Here is a 20,338-nt window from a genome sequence, read left to right as displayed (position 1 = left end):
GTGGGAGACCTGGGTTCAATACCTGGGTTGGGAAGATCCCCTGGAGAAGGGAATGGCTATCCAATCCAGTATTCTGACCTGGAGAATTCCATGGACTACATAATCCATGAGGTCTCAAAGAGTTGGATACGACTGAGTGACTTTCACTTTCACTTCACCGTTTATTAAGCCAGGAGTCGGGCTTCCTGGTAGCTCAGTCGGTAAAGAATCTGCCTGCAGTGCAGAAGACGTGGGTCCAATACCTAGGCCTGGAAGATCCCCTGGAGAAGGAAATGGCTACCCACTCCAGTATCCTTGCTTGGAAAACCATGGACAAAGGAGTCTGGTGAGCTGCAGTCCATGGGGTCACAAAGAGTTGGGCACAAGTGAACTAGTACTTTCACTTATTTTTCATGCTTGACAGATTGCATATATTGTTTCATTACTATAAATAAAAATCCCATTAATTTTCACTAGTAACTCTATATATCATTGTTGACAGTTGTATGTTGACTGTCACATTATAGTATATAGTTATTGCACAGCTATAAAAGCAATGCGTCACTGAGCTTCTGTAACCATTGAATGAAGATTGCACACTTTTTTCCAGTTTTCTTGTAAGGTTTCAGAATACCTAGTACTGCTCAAGACACCATCTTAGGTTGAAAAATAATCATAAAAAGCGATGACTCAAAAAAATTTTAATATTAGACAGGAATTTTATTTATTATATGTGTAGTTATATTCCACAAAGTATTTGCGTGACATATAATAATCATCAAGATGTGAATACCAGACCACCTGACCTGCCTTCTGAGAAATCTGTATGCAGGTTGAGAAGCAACAGTTAGAACTGGACATGGAACAATGGACTGGTTCCAAATAGGAAAAGGAGTAGGTCAAGGCTGTATATTGTCACTCTGCTTATTTAACTTATATGCAGAGTACATCATGTGAAATGCTGGGCTAGAAGAAGCATAAGCTAGAATCAAGATTGCCGAGAGAAATATCAATAACCTCAGAAATGCAGATGATCCCACCCTTATGGCAGAAAGTGAGGAAGAACTGAAGATCCTCTTGATGAAAGTGAAAGAGGAGAGTGAAAAAGTTGACTTAAAACTCAACATTCAGAAAACGAAGATCATGGCATCTGGTCCCACCACTTCATGGCAAATAGATGGGGAAACAGTAGAAACAGTGACAGACTTTATTTTCTTGGGCTCCAAAATCACTGCAGTTGGTGACTCCAGCCATGAAATTAAAAGATACTTGCTTCTTGGAAGAAAAGCTATGACCAACCCAGACAGCATATTAAAAAGCAGAGACATTACTCTGCCAACAAAGGTCTGGATAGTCAAGGTTATGGTCTTCCCAGTGGTCGTGTACGATTATGAGATCTGGACCATAAAGAAGGCAGGATGCCAAAGAATTGATGCCTTCGAACCGTGATTCTGGAGAGAATCCAGACTCCTAAAACTCCCTTGGACAGCAAGGAGATCAAACCAGTCAGTCTTAAGGGAGATCAACCCTGAATATTCACTTGAAGTACTGATGCTGAAGCTGAAACTCCAGACAACTCATTGGAAAAGTCCCTGATGATGGGAAAGATTGAGGGCAGAAGGAGAAGAGGGCATCAGAGGATGTGATGGCTGGATGGCACCACTGATGCAATAAACATGAACTTGGGCAAACTCCGGGAGATGTTGAGAGAGAGGGAAGCCTGGCATGCTGCAGTCCATGGCATTGCAAAGAGTCAGACACAACTAGGTGACTGAACAATAACAACTAGTCTCTATAATAAACCAAGAGGGTATGCATAGAGATGTGTGCATACACACATGCTCAATCCTGTCCAATTCTCTGTGACCCCATGGACTGTAGACCCCTCTCTGTCCTTGTGATTCCCAGACAAGAATAGTGGAGTGGGTTGCCATTCCTACTCCAGGGGAATCTTCCCGACCTGGGGATTGAAACTGTGTTTCTTGACTCTCCTGCACTGGCAAGTGGATTCTTTATCACTGGCACCACCTGGGAAGCAGAAAAAGGAAAGTATCAAAAAGTGTCCTAAAGAGAAAAGCATCAAAGCAGATGTATTGGAAGGCCAGTAACCAAGACTGACTAATTTCCCAGGTCAGGCACTGAACTTCAATGAACTTCCAGGCAGTGATGACAGAATGTTTACAGATAATTGTACTGCTAACCATTTACTGAGCCAGGACCTGTGCTTAACAGTTTATATATTGGACCATTATCACTAAAAATCTAATAAATTTTCATTAATAACTGTGCTTGTTTTTATATATCACAATTGATAGTCACATGGTACATGTAATATTATAGTATGCAACTATTTAACACTATAAATGCACTGGCCCTATCTACCTCTGAGGGGTAGATAATAAATATTACACCATTTCCAAATTTCCTTGCAGCTTTCAGCACCATTTAGTATTGCTCATATAACCCATGCTCTGCTGGTAACACATCGGAAAGAATACTGTCTCAAATAAAAGAACATTTTGATGTCAGAAAAGAATTTCTATTTTTGCCATATACAGTCACACTCTGTAAAACTGTAAAGTACTTACCTGCTATATAGCAAGAGTTTCTACAAGATAGCACAATATCATATGCATGGTAAATATTGAACATGTGGGTGAATATATAAAGGAAAACAATTAAATTCACTAAAATGAAAAAAAGTAGTACTAGAGGCTAGGGAATTCCTTTCTCCTTTAAGTTGATTGAACTTCAAGGAAAAGTCTGGCTTGACCTCAGGGGGAACTAAAATTTGCTTTTATTCCTGTTTAAACTGAGAATGAGAAAGAAATTTAAACTACACCTCTCAGCATATGAGTGAATGTTTTACCTTAATATTCTCCCTGCTGTCAGCAAGAATTTTTTATCTTATTAATATGAGCTCTTTAAGCGATATTCTTCAGTTAACCTATTTACTTTTCAGTAACATTTCATTATTAAAAGCTGTTTTTAAAAATACATGGTTCTGTCTACATGTAAAGCAATTTCAAGATAAATGCACTCCTTTTATTCTTTTTCGTCTTAATTCATTAGCTAACAAACATTTGGAGCACACAGAATGTATCAGTCATGTTGATAGTTGCTGGGGTTGCAATGGTTAAAAAAGAAAGACAGACAGACAGAAACCTGGATTCTGCCTTCAAAAAGCTTAAGATCCATTGAAAAACTCCCAAGAGGAAGTAAAAAATTATAACAAGGTGTTATAAATTATAAAATAGTGGAAGGACAAGGTACCATGAAATGTGTAGGGAATAGAAATTTGTACAGCCACTATGGAAAACAGTATGGAGGTTCCTTAAAAAAACTGAAAATAGAAGTACCATATGATTCAGTGATCCAACTCCTAGGAATATATCCAGAGAAAACCACAATTTGAAGGGACGAATGCACCCCAATGTTCATTACAGCACCATTTACAATAGCCAGGACATAGAAGCAGCCTAAATGCCCATCAACAGAGGAATGGATAAAGAATATGTGGTACATATATACAATGGAATATAATCAGCCATAAAAAATGAAACAGTGCCATTCACGGAGATGTGGATGGACCTAGAGACTCTCATACAGAGAGAAGTCAGACAGAAAGAGAAAAACAAACATTGAATAATATCACTTACATGTGGAATCTAGAAAAACGATACAGATGAACTTATTTGCAAAGCAAAAATAGAGTCACACATATAGAGAACAAACAGGGTTACCAAGTGGGGAAGAGGGAGTGGAAAGAGCTGGGAGTTTGGGACTGACATATGCACTCTACTATGCACGAAACAAATAAACAATAAGAACCCACTGTATAACCGAGAACTCTATTCAGTGGTGACCTAAATGGACAGGAAATCCAAACAGGAGGGGACAGACGTATGTGCATGACTGATTCACTTTCCTGTAAAGCCAGAAACTAATGCAACATTGTAAAGCAACTATACTCTGATTAACATTAATTTTAAAAAAGATCTATGAGGATCTGTAGAAATGTGTGTGCCCAGTTTAATTTTTACATATGAATAAAGTGTTATATGGGTTTCCTCACATATGAAGAAGCTTTTATTTTAAAAATTAAAGGCCAAATTATATGATGTAATTATTATAATATGTTGTTTGTACCTTAACATAAAGATACAAATGTTTTCAATTATTATTTTCATAAATCAAAACTGTTCATAAAAATTATAAATGTGAGTGTAGTTGGCATAAGCGCAACTGCTGACAGCAGTGATTAGCAACAGAAAAGCACAAAAACATATGGGAATGAGTTGGTGGTGGCAGCAGGCTGGACTGAGGAACATGGGTACGTGGATGCAAAGGAAGAGAGAATTAGAACTGATAAAGAACAGTATTTTAACTGTTTTAATGAGAATTAAAACTGTCTTGTGATATAAGAACCAGAACTTCAAGAGAAAAAAGTAAAAGTGGCATAAGGAATGAAGTGCGATATGAGTAGAGATCACTGTTACAGCTGATGAACTAATGATCATCTCTGGGACCATCGGATCAGGCTCAATGGGAAGCTATGTGAAGTTTTTTTTAATAAATATCACCAGGTTCATTACTCATTTCTGTCCAAACTGCCTGGAAAGACACACTAGAGTTGTGTTTAATGAGTAAAAAGTATGTGGACAAAGAGTATGTATCAGGATGTATCTCAGTTCTACCACTAACTTGAAGTTTGGTCAAACATGCCATCCCTTCATCCATGGGCAAAATCTACACACTCTCCAAAAGACTGAAATCCCAGCCTGGGAAGGAAGTCCACATTCTAAATGAATTCCTTCTTTGGATACTCATTTCTCAGTCAAAGGGCTTTTTTTGGAGAGCTCATGACCCTTTTTATAGTTAGAGACCTGACGTAATTATTGATTGCATGTGAATTTTTTTGGTTCAAATCACTCTGTTCCAATTCCCTGACTGGACCCCACCTAATACAATATGGAAAATACCTAATACAATATGGAAAATATGTAATACAATGCTAGTCTTATAAGCATGTCATAAATAGTATTTCTTTTACTGTACAACCAAGATTTAATGAACAAGAAAATTCACAGAAAATATTGAGGCCAGAGTGCAAAGTAAAGGAGTATCATTAGGCATGTTTTAATAATCAGTAGTAACCGACACATCTCCACGCTACGTAATAAGACCAATTCAAAATTCTCGATTTGTACTTTTTAGCTTCTGAAGATATTTCCAGATTTCCTGTTAATAGATAAGTATTTATTGATTAAGGCACATTAAGTTGTGATAAGGAGAGTGAGATGGGAGACAGTAAGTCTGGGTTCCAACCCAAGCTTTAGTTCTTGTGCTTAAGTGGCAATCAGCAAGTGTTATTCATTCCCTTGCTAGATTCAATATATTCATCAAGAGGCTTGGACTAGAGTACCTCTATTACTTCTATCCATAACGTTTAATGATTCTGTTTAACTATTACCTGAAGTCACTTTTTTCTTCCAGAGTTTCTTCATAGCACGTTTAACCTCAGCATTTCTGAGAGTATAGATTAAAGGATTTAACATAGGGGCCACCATAGTGTAAAAGACAGCAACAGCTTTATCAATGGGCAGAGTGGCGACTGGGTGAAGATACACAACCACGCAGGGCACGAAGAAAAACACAGCTACCGTGATGTGAGAGACACATGTAGAAAGGGCTCTGCGTCTCCCCTCCACACTGTGAGCCCTTAGGGAGCGCAAGATGACCACATAGGAGACCAACAGGAGGAGGAGGTTTAACAGGCAGATGAGCCCACTGTTGGCAGCAACAAAGAGACCAAGGATGTGGGTGTCCACGCAGACAAGCTTCAACAAAGGGTACAAGTCACACATGAAGTGGTCTATGACATCGGGGCCACAGAGGGCAGCCGGACTGTAAAGGGGATCTGAACGCTTCGTGGAGAAATCCTCCGGTCCAGGCCACCCCAGCAGGAGGAGGCACAGCCTGCGCTCACGGTGGCGTGTAGTGCAGAGGTCTGCAGATGGCCACGTAGCGCTCATAGGCCATCTCTGTCAGCAGGATGATCTCAGCAGCACCGAAAATGTGTTCTGCATAGACTTGAGCCATACACCCATTAAAGGAGATTGTCTTGAGCTCATGAAGGGAGTCCACAATCAACTTAGGAGCCGAAGAAGAAGAGTAAATTGTGTCTATCAAGGAAAGGTGGGTCAGGAAGAAGTACATGGGGGAGTTCAGAGCCTGGCTGGTGGTGATGGTGACCACAATGAGCAGGTTGCCTGAGAGGGTTACCATGTACAAGACCAAAAACACCACAAACACTACGTTTTGCATTTGGGGGTTCTGTGTAAGACCTACTAGAATGAACACAGTCACATTCCTTTCATTCTCCATCTATGTGGTGTGAGTAATAAAAATTTCAGGAAAGAATGCTTTGCCTTAAGAAAAAAAGAAAAAAGAACCATGAAAAAAGTGACATACACCGAAACTCTGCCTTTTAACAGTACTCTGATGATGTCACAGATGAATCTTGCTTTTCCCAAAATGCTATAGGAATAGTATCTTAAAAGTTATTTTAGTTGACCTAGTCTTTTTTTATTCTAATCTCAAATTATTTCTATAAGACATAGAGTAACCAGAAGAAACAAATTCAATTTCCTTGGCCATAGTGTCTGAAATACTTTAATGGAACATCAATTTATTGGAATAATTTGGACATTAGTAGTAACAATTTTGGAGGATAATCTAAAAGTTTATGCACAAAATAACATGAATAAAAAAATCACAAAATAGTCTATTTTTACAAATTATGTAAAAATAGGGGAAAATTTAGTGAATATATTTATTGAATTAGCATTTAAAGATTACAGATTTTATATGCACCTTTTAAAAATAAAGTTCAAATTCAAAAATTTCACTTAGAAAATGTTATATACTTTTCTAATTTATGTTAAAACATATATATAGATTGGTAAGAAAAATAATTTAATACATTGAGGACATTTGCTCCTGGATGTGAGAATATGGTTTATATTTTATTTCCCATGTTTTTCAGTATTTTCCAAATTTCTACAGCTTATATAACTAATTCTATGATTAGAAATTAAATATAACCTTCATGTTTTGTCTTAGAGTTCTAAAGCGGAAACTATGTGGTTTTAAATTGACTGGAATATGCATGAGACAACAGACATAGGGAATTTTATTTTGACACATCTTGGGACCCCAAGAAATATCTGAATATAAGTAAAGTAACTGCTCTAATATACTCAATATTGTTATCAATTCACCAGCTAGACATAGATTAGGGGCAGGACTGGGTGCTCACTGCTTTGAGAAAATTACTGTGAGGAGTGAGGCTGCCATGACTGCCCCATGGGTCTCATAATTACCCTAAATCCCATCTTTATTCTACCACACAAAGATTATTGTCCTCTGCATTTAACTTATACCATTTATACTTGTAGCCAATAAGTCCTCTGAATAACCAAACCGATCAGTTTACTACAAAGTCTATTTCAACTTACTTGATGAGGAATACACATATTATTCAATTAAACATAAAAGTAGCATATAAAACTAAGTTTCATAGGACATTAATAATGAAATTATTAATGTTCACTTTTTCCTGTATCTCAGACTCCATTATTCTCTTTATATATTCTTAAAGCAAAAAAAGCAGTGAAGAGTAAAATGAGTTCTCCCACTTACACATGGTCAAGTTGAATAATGAGGTATGTGGAAAGGAAACCTCTTACAAATGATCCCATCAACTCTTCATTGAGAAGCTAGCCTTAGAGTTCCAAGCCCCAGGATTGTGGTCTCCCTTCTGGATAGGTCAGTGCATCAGAGAATCCTTCCATGGAAAAGAACACCTGAGGAACAAATTGCATGTACTTGTAATTGCCAGTTCTTCCCTGGAGAAGATGGCCCTTGGGAGAACCAAGAACCTAATAATACACTTTTATAATTTCCTGAAGGCCTGTACCAAAGATTGGATTTCATGATCAAAATCACATAGAAAATCTCAAATGTGACTCATTCATTTTTATTATTTCACTTATTGTTTCAGCTTCTTGCAAACCTTCAAGTAATCAGGACATAAGTTAAAAATAGTTCTATCTTATCAATGTCTTTGATATCCTCTGTTAACAGACAAACTCAAACACATGATCATTTTCTTCCTCTGTACCTTCGCTGTGTACCTGTAGTTCTGTACCTTAGCTGTGCCTATCAACATTCAAATCCTCTATAATACATATTTTTGGAGAAATGAGAAATAAAGTGTTCATCTCACAGAATGATTCTTTTCTCTCATAAGGGCATTCATACTGCAGTTGATAGGCAAGAACTTAGACAAACTTCCCTCCAAGAGGAGAAACCTTTATTACTTGTTTAAATTCCATATACTCACACATTATGAAATACAAACTCTTACTATAAATCTGCTGTTTTCTCATTCTTAATAGAATGCAGAGATTAATTTTCACCATATGATTCTTATAATAATCATTAAATGTTGTTGGGTTTTTGCTGTGTTCACACTATACTAAGTTTTACATTCACTATTCCATTTACAACACCTTCACAACAATCCTATGAGGTTGGTAAACTATTATCTACTTTAAAGATAAGGAAATGTGGTTAGAAGGTAAACAACTTGCCCGAGTCATGATACAAAAATAAAATAGAGCAGTCTGTATTAAAAAATCAGGATGTCTGCCTCTAGCTCTTTGGAATTTAGGTCTCCAGTATAGGTCTAGTTTACTTCTTGGAATCAGCAATGTCAGAGTTTGGACAAAACCACTACCTATGACCATGTGTAATCTATGGCAGTTATTTTGGCAAACTGTGTGATGTATAGTCAGATGTTAACGAGTTCAGGATCTATTTAACAAGTTCAGAAATTTTGTGCCCTAAAATTCTTCCAGTACCAAAGGATAGTTAGAGCGTTTGGGGTGGACGTGTACACACTGCTGGATTTAAAATGGATCAATACATGGAAGTGTATAGCACATGGAACTCTGCTCAATGTTACGTGGTACCCGGGAGGGGAGGGGAGTTGGGGGAGAATGGACATGTGTATATGTACAGCTGAGTCACCTGAAGCTATCACAGCATTGTTAATTGGCTATACCCCAATACAAATAAAAAGTTTAAAAGAAAATTCTTCCAGATCCTTGCATTTTATCAACTCATATGCTCTTTTAAAATAAGGAAGCTGAGGTCCAGAGAGGAAACATGGCTGATTAGTGGTAAATAAGAATCCAAGTCTTTTAATGCCCAACACAGTGATTTTTTTATCCCACCACACTTTACCTCCCATAAGATGACTTAAGTCTAGTGTATACATAGGGAAAAGAAAAATCACCTTAAGCTGACCAAGAAAATTAACTTTCATCTCTTATCTTCAGCAATATGTGCCTTGACTCTCTAAGAGAAAGGTCTAAGTCTTAGGTCAGGGATGCAAAAGTTCAGTTATATTGCAGGGACTATATCCACTTCAGCAGAAATAAGATCTTGCCTAGTTAGAAGATCCAAGAAAGTTTGAAAATAATTAGAATAAAAAGTGCCTCAGAACTTGGGGTTTAATGTGTATTCCCAACCACAGCAAAGGGTATGTTTTCCCTTGTAAATGCTATAAATTTATACATTCTCAATGTGGAATTCAATGTGAGCTGAAAAATTCCTTCAAAAAACATGATGTAAATGCTGACCTTCCCCTCAGTCCCATGCAGACTTAAAAATTTGTCTTCAGAATCCACAGATTGTAATCCTATTCTGGATAAATCATAGATAAATCCATATACAGGAAGGAGAACAAATATTTCTGCTAAAGATCCCAGGGTATCTAAAAGTAACCCCCCATAAAATATCAGAGAATCAATCTTTAATGATTTTCACTGTAAAAGTCCCTTGGAAAAAAAACAGAACTATTAAAAACTCAATAAAAAAATAGCAATTCTAGTTCACTTACCGTGGCTTCCCTGTAGTTAAGAAGAATGACCAAGGTATTTAGAAATACGAAATAACCATTACTTGTAATATCAAATCATGTGTGTTTGTCAAGTCCCCACTGCCTGGACAATTATACAGGAAGCATTTCTGTCAAGATGACACAAATTTATTTAAATGGATTCAGCATGCTCCAATGCCTTAGAAAATCAAGTCAAAAGAAAAGAAAATAGAAAATGCTATGTTGAATTTGAAACCCAAAGTCTTAGGTACTAAGAGGAATCTTCTGATCTTCAGAACCTAGTCTATGGATATAGAAGAAGAGACACAAATATTTCTGTTACCTAATAAGCCCTTCTTAGTCTTCTCTTAAAATGAGGAAACATCTTCTCCATGAATCTTAGTGTTTAGAGAGGATACTGAGAACATCAAAGAACCAATCTTTCTATCTCAGGCGTTATCCTCCCAGGAATTAATTATATGTTTTTGTTTTTGTTTTTTTTTTTTTTTAAGGTTTTGCCTAGAAGCAGGTATCTGGGAGAATTCATCCATGAACAACACATTTTCACCTAATTGGTTCTTTCTCTGCACTTTAACAGCCCGCATTCTTGGTCTGGAAAACTATGTGATAAAGTACTCTTCATGCAAGCCCTTGGGTATCAAGAGCTGAGGCATGAAGGACTCTAAATGATGGAACCATGGGGTTTCATCCAGGTGGAATATCCCTAAGAAAATTTACTCCCTGACTGAGGTCACCAGAGGAGGTTGAGATACATATAGGTTCATGATTATTATATCTTGAGTAACTGACTATTTAACCATTATAAAATGTCTTTCTTGGTCTATAGCAACAATTTATGGCCTAAAGTTTATTTTGTCCTATATTTGCCTTGTCTGTTCTTTCACCTCTCTTTTTGTTACTATTTCCGTAATATATATTTCTTGCCATTTTCACTTTCTACTTATCTGTGTCTTGGAATTATGAATCTTGTAGATAGAATATATATGAATCATGATTTTGTCCATTCTGCCAATCTCTGCCTATTAACTGTAGTGCCAAACCATTTCTATTTAATAAAATTACTGGTAATTCAGGGCTCCCTCAACAATGAGATGACTCCCGTATCTGTGGTAATCGACCTGACTCTTGACTACTGAGAGGGTAACAGGCAGGAAGGCAGGGGTCTCCAAGCGGAGGAAAGAGGCTGCAAGTGCCAGACATTTTTATCTCTCTTAAGTGGCAGGAGGAAACAAACTATCAATATTTTTTTTCCTTCTCTATACAAATTTAAAAGGAGGTTTCTCTTAAAATGCTGTGTTGCCATGACACCTGGTTTCACCTGAAGCTAACTATTCTCAAACCTTGAGTTAACCAATACATTTTTTTCTCATGGAAATGTTGTCTTAAGCTCTGTTAATGTGCCCCAGACTCTGTCTTCAAGTTGGTTCTGCCAAACGGCTCAACCTACTTGACAAACCCGTATGTTATACTCAGATATTGTTCCCCTAATCTATGTAAACAAAACTATGGTAATCTGCCCTTCTACAAGATTCAAGTCAATCGTTTTATGGCCTGGGATGAATTATCTGGTGCCATTCTGGGTTTTAAGACATTCTTTTCTTTTCATTAACAGACTGCTAGTGACCATGTAACATCCAGCCAAAGACTATCAGGGGGTGCTCTTTCTGCCCCCTTCTGATGCCCATGTCAGAAGCTTCCTCTATCTCCTTTATACTTTAATAAAACTTTATTACACAAAAGCTCTGAGAGATCCAGTCTTGTCTCTGGCCCCTGATTGAATTCGTCTCCTCCGGAGGCCAAGAATCCCAGCGTCTTATCGTTCAACAACAACCATGCACTACACAGTGTTTCTTGAGGGATAATGGAACAGGGGGAAGTTGATACTAACTAACTTTAGTTTTAACCTGTCACTTATACTATGTCAGCAAATGATAAGGCTGCTGCTTTCATTTGTGGATTATTAATTTATTCACTCCTCTATCATCTGACAACTCAACTTTCTCTTCTGCTCAGCTGAGCCCTTGAGTCTATATATAAAATTATGATATCTGTGAATAACGATGGTCTGATATTTTATTTTCCCATCTTTATACCTTTCATGTTATTTTCCTGTTGTATTATATTGGATGGGCTTCCCAGATGGTGCTAGTGGTAAAGAACCCACCTTGCAATGCAGGAGATCTAAGAGACGCAGCTTTGATCCCTGGGTCAAGAAGATCTCCTGGAGGAGGGCAAGGCAAGTCACACCAGTATTCCTGCCTGGAGAATCCCATGGAAAGAGGAGCCTGGTGGGCTACAGTCCGTAGTGTTGCAAGGAGTAGGACACGACTGAAGTGACTTAGCACATTATATTGGATAAGACCTCCAATACTATATTGAATATAGTATTTAATATATCCAATGCTATATTAAATTTCTGAGACTTTTCAGAAAACCATGCCCCAGAAATTCACAGATTCTATCCTCTGACTCCTGGTCAAGCCATTAAATTAAAATCACTCATAATTATTCATCTCCTGCATATATCATTTATAGAACAGAAAAAAACAGATGGACACCTGCCAAACTGCTAATACATGGTATCATCAAATGAGGTGCAGGCATTTTTAAAAGAAGCATTTCAGTTAACCAAATATTTCGCCACACCCTTGTTCATAAGGATGCACGAGTTTCATAACTGTTTTATCTCCTGCCGCCACTATAATTTAAACTTTATTAAAGGTATCAATACATTGATTATATAACAATTCATAGATTGTTAACTAACTCTAGTTCCTCCTCTAACAAATGAGTTTTCATTGAATGAATCTCATGGGGAGATTTTAAATTCAATTTCCTAACATGTTTGATCATCAATATCAGTATTGTTGTGAGGCGGTCACGGCTAACGCCATGGCAGGCAGCCTAGATTAGGAGTAGGCCTGGTTTCCCAGGGTAACATAATAATCAGGCCTCCTAGAGCCAGCCAATCAACATATGCCTAGCCAGAGAAAAGGGAACCTATCAGGGGAAAGCTGAAAGCCTCACGTTGGGCCAACAAAAATTACCTTGCAACTGTGTAACCTATCAGCTTGCGCCAACTACCCACTGTGTAACCAATCCAATTGCGCCAACTACCTGCTGCTTATTTTGACCTAATAAATACCTGAGAGAACTGGGGCTCGGGGCCTTTCGTCCTCACACACCTGGTGAGGGCGGGAGGCCCTGGCTCGAGTCAGTAATAAATTCCCCTATTGCGAGTTGCATTGTTTCGAGGAGTCTTCTTTCCCGACCGGGGACTCGGACTACGGGCAGAACATTTGGGGGCTTGTCCGGGATCCCTTGACCGGGGAAGAACGCTCTTTGGAACAAAGGGGAAAAAAAGATAGGGAATAGCACCGGTGCTCAGGCAGGTTTAGAAAACCTGAGTAGAAAAAGACCAGAGTAAAGCCGAGGCCCTGCTGTGAAGCGGGAAGGTGTCTGGCGCAGAAAAAGACCAGAGTAAAGCCGAGGCCCTGCTGTGAAGCGGGAAGGTGTCTGGCGCAGAAAAAGACCAGAGTAAAGCCGAGGCCCTTCTGTGAAGTGGGAAGGTGTCTGGCACAGAAAAAGACCAGAGTAAAGCCGGGGCCCTGCTGTGAAGCCGGAAGGTGTCTGGCGTTAGGGAAAGCTTTCCATGAGGGAACGGACTGGCCGTTCCGGCTGGCGTGAGGCCGCGGCCAGCGAGCACGCTGGGAGGCAGCCAGCTCTGCAGGAAGGAGACCTCCTCTCCTAAGCCCGAATCTGGGGAGCAGTGGACGCCATACGGTAAGGTGACCCTTGTTCCAGAGGATCTGTGTCGTCGGCCGATGTCTGTCTGTCTGTGTGTTTTTCTGTGTAACTGCCGGCATTGTCTCCTGTCTCGTTGTTCTCTGGTGTGTCGTTGTCTAGTTCCTATAAAGCCTTGGAGCCTCATTTCTGTTTCTGGGAGTTTCAGTGAACAGGCAGACAGTTGTCGGGGCAACTGACGAGTCCCGGCCAGGGCTACTCCCTGGCGGATTCTGAAGGCCTCCCAACAAGTCAGCCCCAGTAACGGGAGCCCGAGAGGGTGAAACTCCTTTCTTTTTTTCTCGTATTCTAAACCGAGAATCTGGCCAAATAAAAACCCATCTGTGTGGGCACGGGACAGGCACTTAAGAGCCAATAGGGCACCTGCCACTGGAAGACTCCCGTGAAAGGATAAGGGGGTCACGGAACGGGCTAGAAACCCTTAGGGTGCCCGCCCCCAGCAAGAAAACTTCCGTGCAACGACTAAGGCACTCAAATAGTTCCACGAAGCATACCACAAGCCCAACCTCCTGGCCGCCACCACTCCCGATAGGATTTATTGGTGGTAATTCTTGGTGACTTTCTTCTGACTCTCGCTATGGGGCAAGAAAATCTACCTCACTCTCTCTCATGACTGATCATTTCTCAGATGTCAGGGCTAGAGCGTATGATCTGTCACTAATGGTTACAAAGAGTAAATTAATAACCTTTTGCTCTGCAGAGTGGCCCGCCTTCCAGGTTGGATGGCCTTCAGAAGAAACTTTTCAACCTTCTATTATTCGGGCAGTGAAAAAGAAAAAGTTATGGCTCCTGATCCCTGGGGCCACCCGAGCCAAGTCCCATATGTTATGGTCTGGCAAGATCTAGTAAAAGATCCGCCCAAATGGTTAAAACCTTTTGTTCACAAACTCCCTGATTCTCCTAATGTACAGGCCCTGGTTATGAAAACTCCCACTGCCCCAGAGGAAGCCAAGAAGAATAAGGGCCCAAAACCGGTCTTGCAGGAATCCTCGGACCGGAACCTGATTGACTTGGAGACAGAAATTAGGCCCCCGCCATATGCCCCTCCTCCGTTGCAGGTTCCCCTGGGGGAAAGAGCCCCCCCGATGAATCAGAAGGGACAAGGAAACCCTGACCCCGGAGAAGGAATAGAGGAAATAGGGGTGAGCAAGATCATGGGGACCCAGAGTTACCTTCATCTACTGTACAGGCACTCCCCGTCCGGGTGGGACCAGCTAACCTGGACGGAAAGCGAACCTAGCAATACTGGCCCTTTTCCCATTTTGTTCACTCATAACCCCACCTGGGATGATTGCCAGCAGCTGTTGCAGGTGCTCTTCACCACGGAAGAACGGGAGCGAATCCTGGCAGAGGCGCGGAAACAGGTCCCGGGGGTCGATGGGAGACCAACCGCCCAGCCTCATCTCGTGGACGAGGGGTTTCCTCTGTTGCGGCCTAACTGGGATTTTGAGCGAGTGGAAGGTAGGGAGCATCTCCGAGTGTACCGCCAAACTCTAATGGCTGGCCTGCAGGCTGCAGCTAGGAAGCCGACAAATTTGGCAAAGGTAAATTTAGTAAGGCAAGAGCCCACTGAGAGCCCGTCAGCCTTCCTAGAGAGGCTAATGGAAGCCTTTAGGCAATATACACCCATGGACCCCCAGGCTGAGGAACCACGCGCTGCAATTCTACTAGTGTTTGTGAATCAGGCAGCCCCAGATATTAGGAGAAAATTATAAAAGATAGAGGGGTTAGGAGAACAGACAATACAAGACTTACTGAAAGCAGCTGAAAAGGTATTTAATAATAGGGAGACCCCAGAAGAAAGGGAGGAACGACTTCGTCGGGAGGAAAGGGAACTAGCTGAGAAGATCAGGAAAGAAGATAGGGAACACAGGGCAAAAGAAAACCGGAAGAACCAGAGAAAGCTAACCAAGATTCTTTTTGCGGGGATGAAGGCCGGAACAGAATTGAGGGAGCCTCGAGACCCCCAGACGGGAAAAACAGAGAGACCAAAAAGGCAGGCCCTAAAAAAGATCAGTGCGCTTATTGCAAAGAATGGGGGCACTGGAAAAATGAGTGCCCTAAGAGGGACCTGAAGAAAAGAACAACCCAGAGAGAGAATTTCCCCTAGAACTCGAGTTCTATATGCGGGGGAAGACAGTGACTAGGGGAGTCAAGACTCGACACCCCTCCCTAAGTCCTGGGTAACCATACATGTAGAGGGGAAACCCGTTGGCTTCATGGTGGACACTGGCGCCCAACACTCTGTTTTAAATAAAAAACTGGGACCAATGTCTAAGAAAACCAGCTTGGTGCAGGGAGCCACGGGGACAAAAAAATATTGTTGGACCACAGAACAGAAAGTAAATTTGGGGACCCATCAGGTGTCCCATTCGTTTTTGGTGATACCAGAATGCCCAGCCCCTCTACTTGGATGGGACTTGTTGACTAAAGATAATGCTCAGATCCATTTTGACCCTGGGGGAATGTCAGTCACGGAAGGACTTGGACAGCCGATACATGTCTTGTCTCTAGCTTTAAGAGATGAATACAGACTTTTTGTGCCTAAGCCCTCAGAAGTTATAGCACCAGATATACAACCATGGGTCCACAAATATCCGTTGGCATGGGCAGAAACAGCAGGAATGGGACTGGGTAAACAGAGACATCTGATCGTCATCGAATTAAAAGCCGAGGCGACTCCTGTGAGGGTGAAGCAATATCCTATGAGCCAGGAGGCTCGGCGGGGGATCACTCCCCACATTCGATGGCTCATGGATGCCGGAATTCTCAAGCGGTGTCAATCCCCTTGGAACACCCCTTACTACTGGTGAAGAAGCTGGGGAGTACGGATTACAGACCTGTCCAGGACCTACGAGAAGTCAACAAGTGGGTGAGTGACATACACCCTACTGTCCCCAACCCGTATACCCTCCTGAGCAGTCTGCTGCCTGAGTACACTTGATACACTGTGTTGGACTTGAAAGATGCTTTTTTCAGCCTACCCCTGGCGGCCCAGAGCCAGGAGATATTTGCCTTTGAGTGGACTGAGGGGGAAGGCCAACCTGTAGTGCAGCTAACTTGGACCCGCCTCCCACAAGGGCTCAAAAACTCCCCTACCTTGTTTAATGAGGCTTTGAGTGAAGACCTCTATGACTATCAGACTCGCCACCCAGAGGTCATCCTGCTGCAATATGTGGATGACCTTATGTTGGCTGGAACCACAGAGGAGGCATGCAGCCATGCCACCGGTGACCTCTTACAGACTCTAGGCACCTTGGGATATCATGCTAGCACAAAGAAGGTGCAAATATCCCGGCAAGAGGTCACCTATTTGGGGTATAAGATCAGGCAGGGGCAAAGGTGGCTAACTCAGGCCATGAAGGAAACAATATTGCAGATACCAGAGCCCAAGACCCCCCACCAGGTGAGAGAGTTTTTAGAGACTGTTGGATATTGTAGACTATGGATCATGGGGTTTGCTGAGAAGGCCCGGCCCTTATATGAGGAAAGTAAAGAGACCCCAAACTGGACTTGGACTGAGCCAATGAAACAGGCTTTCCAGACACTCAGACGGGCCCTACTAAAAGCAGCCAGCCGGGACTATGCCGCCCCCATATTAGCCATGGGACTTCCACCTCCTGGTACGGGGACTCTGCCTCCAGTCCCCGACTATTCCCTCCCTGACCTCATTTGGATCAACGAGGATACCACCCTCCAGAAGAATAACAAAGATGGATGGTACTGAGATCAAAACAACAGCCTGATATTGCCTGCCATCCTGGGTCGTCACCTATGTGAACACCTGCACACAACTACACACTTGGGAGAGAAAAAGACCTTGACTCTTCTCCAGACAGCCTGCCTGAGGTTCCCTCGACAAAATGCAACTGTACGAGAAATAATCCAGGCTTGCAAAGCGTGCCAGCTGATGAGGACAGGGAAAAGGCAGCACACTGGAACGAGGTACCGAGGGGAAGAGCCAGGGCAACACTGGGAGATAGATTTCACTGAGGTAAGACCAGGCAAGTACTGGTATCGCTATCTGTTGGTTCTGGTAGATACCTTCTCGGGGTGGGTAAAAGCCTTCCCCACTAAGGGAGAGACAGCAACAGTGGTTGCTAAAAAGATCTTAGAGGAGATAATGACTAGGTATGGGCTGCCAGTGACTATGGGCTCAGATAACAGACCTGCCTTTGTGAGCCAGATTGGACAAGGGCTGGCCCAAGCTCTGGGGACAAAATGGAAGTTACATTGTGAATATAATCCCCAGAGCTCAGGACAGGTTGAGAGAATGAATTGGACCCTAAAAGAAACTCTGACAAAGTTGACAATAGAGACTGGCGGGGACTGGGTGACCCTCCTTCCCTTCACGCTCTTTTGAGCGCGTAACACCCCTTATAAACTGAATCTTACCCCTTTTGAGATTCTGTATGGAAGACCCCCTCCTGTGTGTCCTATATTCGAGGGAAAATGCCTACCACACCCTACCTTGGGACAATTCCAGCAATCACTGATGGCATTAAGCAAGGTGCATAGCCATGTTTGGAAATTAATTCGAGAGATACACGAGGGAACAAGCAAGGGGACCATCCCCTCACATAATATTGGCCTGGGTGATTGGGTTTGGGTAAAACGACACCAATCTAAAGCATTAGAACCTAGATAAAAAGGCCCTTATGTTGTTCTCCTTACCACTCCTACTGCTGTTAAGGTCGATGGGATCGGGCCCTAGGTTCACTGCAATCACGTGCGGCAGGCCAGCACAGAAGAACAGGAGACGATGCAAGCAGAATGGGAGGCAAGACCTCACCCGTCAAATCTTTTGAAACTGAAACTCGTACGACGGGAGCCCTCTTAACTCTCCTGCTGATAACAGTTTTCATCAGCCCAGGAGCAACCAGCCACAACCCCCATCAGCCAGCTAACCTGACTTGGGTGATCTACAATCCTGAGACTGGAGAAGTGCTTAATTCGAGCTCCAACGTGGCCCCAAAGGGACATGGTGGCCAGTACTGACCTTTGATTTGTGTGTGCTGGTGGCTGACGGTAATGGGTTTGGTCCCCACCAACTGACCAAGTTCTTTGCCCATGGCTCTTTTGGTCTGTTCACCAGTAACTGTGAGCAAAAAGGCCCACAGTACTACGAACAGGTGCCTGTCTATGTCTGCCTGGGGGGGAAGAAGGGATCAGAACCAAAATGAAAAATGTGGGGAAATTGACTCTTTTTATTGCGCCTCTTGGGGTTGTGAAACCAAGGGAACAGTCCATTTCGCACCTCCAAAAATCCTTGAGCTCCTTGGCTGAAGTAATGTTACAGAATAGGAGAGGTTTAGATTTGCTGTTTCTGCAACAAGGAAGATTATGTGCAGCACTGAGAAAAGAATGCTGTTTCTATATCGACCATTCAGAGGTGGTGCAAAAATCTCTCTAAAAAGAGAGAGACTAGCCCAGTGGAAGAGAGAATGAGAAGCCCAACAAGGCTGGTTTAAATCTTGGTTTCAGCGCTCCCCCTGGTTGACCACTTTGATTTCCACCCTCCTGGGTCCACTCATAGTATTAATATTGTTACTGACCTTTGGTCCATGCATTTTAAACCGTCTGGTCTCATTTATTAGGGAGCGCCTAAATACCATCCAAATTATGGTATTGAGACAACAATATCAGTCAATTTCACAGAGTAAAGAGGAAGATTCCTCTACTTGAACAACAGACAGGGGGGAAATGTGAGGCTGTCACGGCTAACGCCATGGCAGGCAGCCTAGATTAGGAGTAGGCCTGGTTTCCCAGGGTAACATAATAATCAGGCCTCCTAGAGCCAGCCAATCAACATATGCCTAGCCAGAGAAAAGGGAACCTATCAGGGGAAAGCTGAAAGCCCCACGTTGGGCCAACAAAAATTACCTTGCAACTGTGTAACCTATCAGCTTGCGCCAACTACCCACTGTGTAACCAATCCAATTGCGCCAACTACCTGCTGCTTATTTTGACCTAATAAATACCCGAGAGAACTGGGGCTCGGGGCCTTTCGTCCTCACACACCTGGTGAGGGCGGGAGGCCCTGGCTCGAGTCAGTAATAAATTCCCCTATTGCAAGTTGCATTGTTTCGAGGAGTCTTCTTTCCCGACCGGGGACTCGGACTACGGGCAGAACATTGTCACAGATTTCATTTAAATCAAATTAATCCTACCAGTTATACCTGTATTAACCTAAAAAACAGGTACATTATGATTTATTTATTGGCTCCCTTTTTAGCAACAATTATGTTTCTATTATTTGAATTAATTTTCACTCAGATCTCCCCATTTGATATAATCCAGGGTTCCCCCTATCTTCCAGTTATCTAAGGCCCATTTTGCAGACTCTATTACGATTCCATTGGATACTTAGTAAGAATCAGTACAGTCCATCTGATGTCACTCCCATTATAATCCACTTCTCATTCCACAAGTGTTAGGGGAAGCACACTGATTGAAACCGCCCACCCTGGCCAGGCACCGTAGTAACCATTTGCATGAGTTGTTTTATGACAGGAGATCCTGATAAGGAACACAGAACTAATAAGCCACCACCAACCGGAAGAGTTTGGGAAAGGTCGAAAGGAG

The 20,338-nt window shown here is 42.0% G+C and overlaps 1 pseudogene; it reads right to left on the bottom strand.

Annotated features, from left to right (window-relative positions):
• Positions 1-5,441: 5,441 nt before the first annotated feature.
• On the bottom strand, positions 5,442-6,366 carry LOC122450337 (annotated as a pseudogene).
• Between the last annotated feature and the right edge of the window lie 13,972 nt (positions 6,367-20,338).

Source organism: Cervus canadensis, chromosome 11 (assembly GCF_019320065.1).
Source record: "Cervus canadensis isolate Bull #8, Minnesota chromosome 11, ASM1932006v1, whole genome shotgun sequence".
NCBI classification, from domain to species: Eukaryota; Metazoa; Chordata; class Mammalia; order Artiodactyla; family Cervidae; genus Cervus; species Cervus canadensis.
The sequence above is the reverse complement of the archived record's forward strand: the minus strand, read 5'-3'. Positions and strand labels throughout refer to the sequence as shown.